We start from the raw sequence: 9088 nt of genomic DNA, 5'->3' as shown, positions 1-9088 counted from the left end.
TTTATTTTTCATCAAAGTTTTTATATTTTAGAACATGGCAAGACCCAAAGTTAAACATGCAACGAAGCTTGCCTTATATGTACAGCGTTTGCCAGATATTCAGACTGATGGACGAGCTCTCTTGTGTAAGGTGTGCAACAAAGCTTTTGCGTCAGATAAATTATATTCTGTTAAACAGCATTTGGAAGGGAAGCTACATAACAATTTTCAGGCCAAGAAAACGAACGAAATTCAGCAAATGCTTACACAAAATACAACTGTCTTACAGAGTGAACAGTTAGCGAAAGATATGTGTGAAACTTTTTTGTATGCTTACATTCCCTTGCACAAAATGAGAAGTAATAGTCTAAGAATTATTTGTGAAAAATATATGGAGAACACAAAAAACACTTATAATGTTTGAAAAAGCAGATCATGTCGCGAATGCATGTCTGTTCGATGATTCCGTTAAGCTCTTGGATGAATACACCAGCAAAAACAAAATTTTGCTCTGTATAACTGATGCAGCACCGTACATAACTAAAGCAGGCAAGGTTATCTCAGTATTCTACCCAAAGCTTACGCACTTAACACTACATCGTGTTTGTGAGAAAATCAAGGATCAGTACCCTGAGGTTGACAAGTTAATTTCAAATGTGAAAAATATATTTCTAAAAGCGCCTTCACGCTTAACACTCACAACTTCAAAGAAATCGAGCCAGATTTGCCATTACCTCCGCATCCTATTGTTACACGTTGGGAACTTGGCTGCAAGCTATTCAGTACTATGCGGAAAACTCAACGAGGAAAATCAAACGAGTTGTTAGTGCTTTAAATTATGAGGAGTCTCAGTGCATTAAAGTTGCCCAACAATTGCTATCTGCTACGGTGCGACAACAAATAAATTGTATTCAATAAAATTTTGCATTCCTGGCCAGTTCAATTCACGCGCCCAGCGCTTTTTATTTGTCTGATCAACGCCTTAGATTGATGAGGAGTGTGATGACTAATACCAAGGACCTACCTAATTATTTTCTAGCATTTAGTATTATTATTACTTTATGTAAGTATTGTTTTCAATAAAACCGTGTAACTTTTTTAAATTATTTTATTAAGCGTATACTCAGATTTTAATAGCATATTATAGGCGCCTAAAATATGATTTTTATACTCAGCTGAGCAGAGCTCACTGAGTATATTAATTTTGTTCGAATAACGGTACCCTGTAACGGCATAAACTAATCGAGATAGATATAGACTTCTATATATCAAAATGATTTGGGCGAAAAAAAAATCATTTAGCCATGTTCGTCCGTCCGTCCGTCCGTCCGTAAACACAATAACTTGAGTAAATTTTGAGGTATCTTGATGAAATTTGGTATGCACGTTCCTGGGCACTCATCTCAGATCGCTATTTAAAATGAACGAAATCTGACTATAACCACGCGCACCTTTTCGATATCGAAAATTTCGAAAAACCGAAAAACTGTGGTAATTCATTACCAAGAACGGATAAAGCGATGAAGCTAGGTAGGTGGGTTGACTTTATGACGCAGAATAGAAAATTAGCAAGATCTTGGATAATGGGCGTGGCACCGCCTACTTTTAAAAGAAGGTAATTTAAAAGTTTTGCAAGCTGTAATTTGGCAGCCGTTAAAGATATCATGATGGAATTTGGCAGGAAGGTTACTCCTATTACTATATGTGTGCTAAATAAAAATTAGCAAAATCGGATAACGAACACGCCCACTTAAAAAAAAAAATAGATGTTTGTTATGTTTGTTTGCTGTAACGTTAGGGACACTCCCTAAAGATTTCTGGCGGAGTTATAAATGATGGTAGTCCTTTGCTGGTTATAGATCCGTATAAAAATACAGGGGCGTTATGAATTCCATTTTCTCAGGACTGGATTTTAAAGCAGTATAAATGTAGAACTTATACTTCACAATTCAAAGTTCATTTGCTACCCGAGTTATCTCTTAAATTTCTTTATTAATCACTTGCTTATCTCTTAAAGGTCAATAAGTTCGTACATCCACGTCAATTAGATTATTAATTATGTTCTTAAATATGAAATCCATAAGTATATGTGTTTATATGTACTTTGAGCTCAATATCTGCCCATAATCTTCTGGAGTTGTGACGCTCACCCATTTAATGAAATTTTTATAATGAGACGATCAAAAGCTATATTTACTTTAAGTTTATTCACATATACATACATACAACACTTTGGGATTTGGTGTAGTTTGGCGTGGAGTGAAAAAGTAATCACATAGTCGAGTAAGGGGCTCGTCCGCGCGTATACTTCCACGCTCACGTCTACTCTCTAGGAACTTGACCAATTGGCAAAGGTAGATTTGAAGCGTCTAAGAAATGCCATATAATCCACTGAGGCCATCGACATACTGTTATCAGAAGTTTGTTCGACAAAATTGGAGTAACCTATCGAGAAGCATAATCAGCTTCGATTGAGCTTATTTTCCAATTTATTATGTGTTGCTTTTTCATTAGTCCTACAAATTGGCGGTTGTCCCATCACTTCAGTCGGGAGCCTTTGGCTATTTAAGTTAAGACACCACCTCTAGACCACGCCGGTCGCCTTGCTGTTTTTATATGGGAAAACTACGCCACTCCTAGTAACTGGAGTCCTAATACGGAACCTTATTTTTAGTGATACTACTAGCTTTGCAAGTCCAATATCATAAGATATGATCTTTGGCACCTTGTAGCCGAGTGATTGATTCCACGGCTATTCTGCTTTGGTGGTAAGCTGGCGGCGAGTGGCCATTATTCAAGCCTCCAAACAGGCGTGGGTTTACCACCGATTAAGTGGGGAAAAAACCCACATAAAATTTAAAAAAATGAAATGATATATTAACAAAAATACATGTATTAAAAATTGTTATAAAAAAACAAGTTACAATAAAAAAGTTTAAAATTAAAAATTACAAAAAAAAATACAAAATTTAGAAAAACCCTACAAAAAATTACAAAAATTTAAAAGCCATCTACAAAAACTTATAAAATTTAAAAACCATTACAAAAATACATAGGTAGGTTGGTTGAACTGGCCGGTCCATGAGGACCTCACATAGACTGATTGAGTCCGTAGTGTTAGCAGAAGTTTGTTTTAACGACCAAACTGAAAAACCCTATCAAAAACCAGGACCTATGTTATATAATAACTCCGTCCTCTTGGCAAATACTAGAAGCTTCCTAGGACTTAAGCCACTTGCTGCTTCTAGATCTGACAGCTGCATCACACCTAATAGCTGGAGTCTTAGCCTGGCAAGTGCAGGGCACGAGCACAGAACGTGCTCGATCGTTTCCTCCTCCAACCCGCCCTTCGTACACCTGCTATCACTGACCAAGCCTAATTTAAAGGCATGTGACGCCAGAAGGCAGTGTCCAGTCAGAATACCCGTCATGAGTCTACAGTCCTCTCTTTATAATGATAGAAGCAACTGCGTTAGTCTAAGGTTGTAAGACCTACACATAATCTTCGACACTTTACAGCCCCGCGCTTGAACCCACGCCTTTCCTGCTTGGTCGATCATGTGCACCTCTCACCTTCGCTTAATCTCGCCCAATCTAATTGGGACGTCTACGGAGCAAGCTTCAAGGGATGCGCCCTTTTTAGCTAATTCGTCCGCTTTTTCATTCCCATCTATTCCCATATGCCCTGGGACCCAATATAGATGTATGCTTCTCCCTGTCCCGATTCTCTCCAGAGACTGCTTACACTCTAACACGCATTTAGATGCTGTGCTATGTGAGATTATTGCCTTAATTGCTGCTTGACTGTCAATATAAAAGTTAACACGGTTGCAGCTTAAGCTATTCTCTTCCAGGGTTTCTACTGCTTTGGTTACGGCTAATATTTCCGCTTGGAAAACGCTACAGTAATCCGGTAGCCTGTAGGATCTGCTTATTTCCGGATCAGCGCAGTATACCGCAGACCCTACTCCTTCCACTATTTTGGAACCATCGGTGTACACATGTATCGCCTCGTCCGCCATTTGCGCACCCTTGCGCCAACCGTCCACCTCTATTGTGGCCTTAAGATCTCCCTCAAAGTGCAGGTAGGGAATCATGTAGTCTGTTCGTATTGTGACTGATGACGCTATACTACTATGGCCATATGGTCGGCGCTCAAGCTGCCCCGAAGCATCGAGCCTGGTTGCGGTCGTTAACGCTTTGTTCTTTGCTACCAGGTCTACAGGTGGAATGTGCAGAATGGCATACAGTGCAGCCGTCGGGGTTGATTTCAGGGCTCCCGTAATGCAAAGCATCGATAGTCTGCATACCCCCTCTAATTTTTTGAGGTATGCTGTTTTTTGTGTGGCTTTCCACCAAACAAGAACTCCATAGTATAGAATAGGGCTTACAATCGCTGTAAAAACCCAATGAGAAAGAGAGGGCGATAGGCCCCACGTACACCCCAGCATTCTTTTACATGCATAGAGTGCCGTTGAGGCCTTCTTGACCCTCTCCTCCACGTTGAGCTACCATGACAGCTTACTGTCTAGGATGATTCCTAGATATTTTGTGCAAGGTTGCTCCTGTAAGGTCACCGCTCCTAACTTAGGCCTGGTCCAATTTGGGACCTTGTACCTCTTTGTAAACAAGACCATATCCGTCTTCTCCGCATTGACTTTCAGCCCGACATTAGATGCCCAGGTATGAATATCCCGAAGCGCCCGATCCATCAAAGAACTAATCGTTGGAAGGCATTTTCCATTTATGACAATTGCAACGTCATCTGCGTAAGCCGTAAGTTTTACGGGTCCCTCATCGAATTGCCTGAGCAGTTGGTTGATGACCAGTGTCCACAGCAGAGGTGATAGCACCCCTCCCTGCGGCGTGCCCCTGTCCACTGATTTCGTGGCATCGTACAATCCCCATTGTGATGTAATCTTTCTGCAATTTAACATGCAGCCGATCCATCTGATTAAGGCAGGATGTACTTTAATGTAATTAAGACCATCCATAATCGCCCATTTTGCAACATTATTGAAAGCCCCGGCAATGTCCAAGAAGACTCCTAGAGCATACTCCTTATATTCCAGGGATTTCTCTATGCAATGCGGTGTCTACCGACTTGCCTTTGGTGTACGCATGCTGTGTTGTGGAGAGCAGCTTTTCATCCACGTTGGACTTTATGTACACATCTATCAGCCTCTCAAAGGTTTTGAGAAGAAATGATGTTAAGCTAATGGGTCTATAGTCTTTGGGATACACGTGACCGATCTTCCCCGCCTTTGGTAGAAAAGCTACACGAGCAGTTCTCCAAGAGTGCCGTACATGATTCAGTCTTATGCACCCATCGAATATTATTTTAAGCCATTCCACGACCGCCGTACTTGAGACTTGTAGCATGGCCGGGAATATACCATCTGGGCCCGGCGATTTAAACTTAGAAAACGTCTTCACTGCCCACTCGATCTTGGTATCGGTCACCAAGCCCGGCACCACTAGCTCCGTGATCGAAGTGTGAGTGATATAAAAATAAAAAAATACATAATATTAAAAAAAAATTTTTAAGAACATTTAAAAATCTACAAAAAAATATTAAAACTAACAAAAACCTACAAAAAATTTAAAATTTGGAAAAATTTACGAAAAAGTCATTGAATTCATTAAATAATCACAAAATTTTCAAATTTCGAATACTTCAAAAATTGCAACATCTTCGACTATACTAATGGTAGTGGTGCATGGCAGTGGTTAGTGACAGAAAAATGTTGTTGAAATAAAGACATCTGGAAGAAAATATAGATACGTATAACACAAAAACTTAGTAAAAACGGAAATAAGAAGAAAAATTTCGGAATTATTAATAAAACAAAAACTAAACGGAAGCAGAAATAATATAATTAAAAAAAAAAGAGAGAAAACCTCAAATATACGTTTTGGGATAAACTGTACAAAATCATCTAGAAAAAAAACGGCACTATCCACGCCACATAAATAACGGCAAACCACCGTACGACCTCAGCAGAGAAGATAGATCAGACAGATCTTCTCTGACCTAAGATAGCGGGAAAAAAGTGACACCATAAAGCAGCAGCAGCAGCAGAACAGCAACCGAAGCAGCAGACCAGCAGCAACAGCAAGCGATCAAGCGGTTACGAAGAGCAGCAGCAGTTGGTAGGAGAAACAAATTTTTTTTTTTCATTACATACATTATTTTAAAATCAATTAAACTTACATTTTTTTATACTCAGCGTATATAGGAATCGAGATAGATATAGACTTCCATATATCAAAATAATCAGTATCCAAAAAAAATTTGATTGAGCCATGTCCGTCCGTCCGTTAGCACGATAACTTGAGTAAATATTGAGATATCTTCACCAAATTTGGTACACTAGCTTATCTGGATCCAGAATAGATTGGTATTGAAAATGAGCGAAATCGGATGTTAACCACGCACACTTGTTATATATAAAAAATTTTGGAAAACACAAAAAACCTGATAATTTAGTAAATAATACACCTACAATGTTGAAAAATTTTTTAAAATGGGCGTGGCACCGCCCAATTGTGATAAAATCAATTTTACAAATATTATTAATCATAAATCAACCGTTAAAACTTGAAGAAAAATTAACGAAATCGGTTAAGGACTACGCCCACTTTTATATAAAAGATTTTTAAAAGGGTCGTAGACGAAAATAATAAGCTATATCTTAGCGAAAAAGGGCTTTGTATGAATAGAATTTTACTTTCTAAATTGAATTATAACATTAAATTGGAAAACACTAAAATTTTTGAAAATGGGTGTGGCACCGCCCCTTTTACGACTAAGCAATTTTCTATGTTTCGGGAGCCATAACTTGAAGAAAAATTAACATATCGTACTGAAATTGTGTACACATATTTTCCCTATAGCAGAAAATATTTCTAGTAAAAATGGACGGGATCAGTTAAAGACCACGCCCACTTTTATATAAAACAAGTTTAAAAAGGTCGTAGACTAGAATAATAACCTATAACTTAGCAAAAAATAGTTTTGAATAAATGATATTTCACTTATCAAGTTTTATTGTAAGACGAAATGTGGAGACGGCGGTGCCACGTGTTATGTAGAAAAGTAATTTATCTGAAATGAAATGTACAATTGAAGCTCACGCTGAGTATATAAATGTTCGGTTACACCCGAACTTAGACACCTTTACTTGTTTTAATTTCTATTCAATATTCACACCATATTTTCTATTATATTAAAAATTAAACAAAAACAAATTTTTTCATATCATATTAACTTTTTTTTAATTTTTGACATCTACATAAAATACATTTTATATTATATTCATTTTCCAATTTTCAAAAATTACCATACTTATTACCATACTTATTCCATTATATCAAAAAAAAAAATTTAATACATACATACAATTTCTTGAATTATACATACAGCAAAACCTGATATATGTGTAAAGGTAGGCACTGTGGGACAGGGTCGAACAAAAACAAAATTTCATTAAACCTTCATTTTTCTTTTTCGTAATCAATAAATTTTTCTATAAAAGTTTTCGTTTTAGTCCCACTCTGCCCTACAGTGGGCTCCATAAAACAAATACAAAAAATAATAATTTTTTTTTTTACTTTTTCCTAAGCGGTGCGTCCGCGTCAAAAACAATGATTAAATTTTTTTCTTAAGCGGTGCGTACGCGTTAAAAAAAATAACATGATTACAATTTTTCTTTAAAACGGTGCGTCCGTGTATAAATATGACCTACATTTTTTTAATCCCGTTGCGTCCGAGGACATTTATATTACAAGTTTGAAAAAACTACCACAGTAGAGACGAGGTCTATGACGAAACGTCACGAACAACTACAACAACCGACTGAGGACATAAACGAAGAAAATATTAAATTACAGGTATTCGACAAATTTTCATATAATTTTTCTAAGAAAATCCCTAGGATAAAAAGCCAAATATGTAATGACAACGATAATGTAGTATTATGCATGGCGCCGCCTTATGTCAATACGTTTGTAGTACTATGCAGCATGCTCTACTACGCCAATGCACTTTCTATGCAGACCACACGTATTGCATTCACATTACAATATCGACCTAAATACATTTCGTTTACCCCATCGCAGCGGGAGTTTAACATCACTTACTAATGCCGACAGCAAAACCTGTATCCGGTTACATTTCTACTAACGCATTGACCAATTCGTTAATAGCGTGACCGAGTGTCAATGACAATTCGTCAATGCGCCTGCCAAAATATTTCTACAGTTATAATTTGTTAAACTAGGTGGAACTAATATGCCGACTCAGTATGTAAATGTTAAGAATGTAGTGTATTAGTGTTAGTGTAAATACGTATGTGTAGAATAGATAATTTTGTATAAAAGGAAAGACAATTCTAAAATAAAGACAATCGCATTTTAACGCTACACATCGGCGTTTCAACTAATCCTTGTTTTTACATATTACAATAATAATAAAATCAATTTAAAAATATATGCGCATTTAAAACATAAAAAATAATATTTATTTGCTGACCGCTTTATGGATTTTGTATTAAAAAACTAACATAAAAAAAAAACAAAAACAAAAAACTCGAGTTACTTAATATTGTGTGTACTAACAAAATAATGCAATTAGATGAACTACTTTTGAAGCTTGAAAAAGAAGCTGCTAAACATGAGTTATTAAAATATTTTTCTATTTCAAATTTTAAAAGTACAGGGAATGCAATTTTAAAAAATTTGCAAATACTATTAATAGAGCCTGTAGAGACAGTTACGGACAACGACAAAAAACTTAAACTAATGGAAATTTACAACAAAGACCCGATACCAGGTGGACACTGCGGAAATAAAAAGCTTTACGCAAAAATACGTACAAAATACTATTGAAAGAACATGACTCGCGATATCATAAAATTCGTTAAAAATTGCGCTACGTTACGGCTACATACGGCGGCGAGGAGTTGGCAAGGCGCACGCATCAGCTTCTTCACAAAATATGGGCGGACGAGTACATGCCGACGATTCGAATCTAAATGTTCTTTGCCCAGGCCACAAAAAAGGGGATACAGCAAACTGCACCAACTATCGCGGAATCAGCTTTTATAAT

This window comes from Eurosta solidaginis, chromosome 2 (genome assembly GCF_040869045.1).
Source record: "Eurosta solidaginis isolate ZX-2024a chromosome 2, ASM4086904v1, whole genome shotgun sequence".
NCBI classification, from domain to species: domain Eukaryota; kingdom Metazoa; phylum Arthropoda; class Insecta; order Diptera; family Tephritidae; genus Eurosta; species Eurosta solidaginis.
This window is presented reverse-complemented; position numbering follows the sequence as displayed.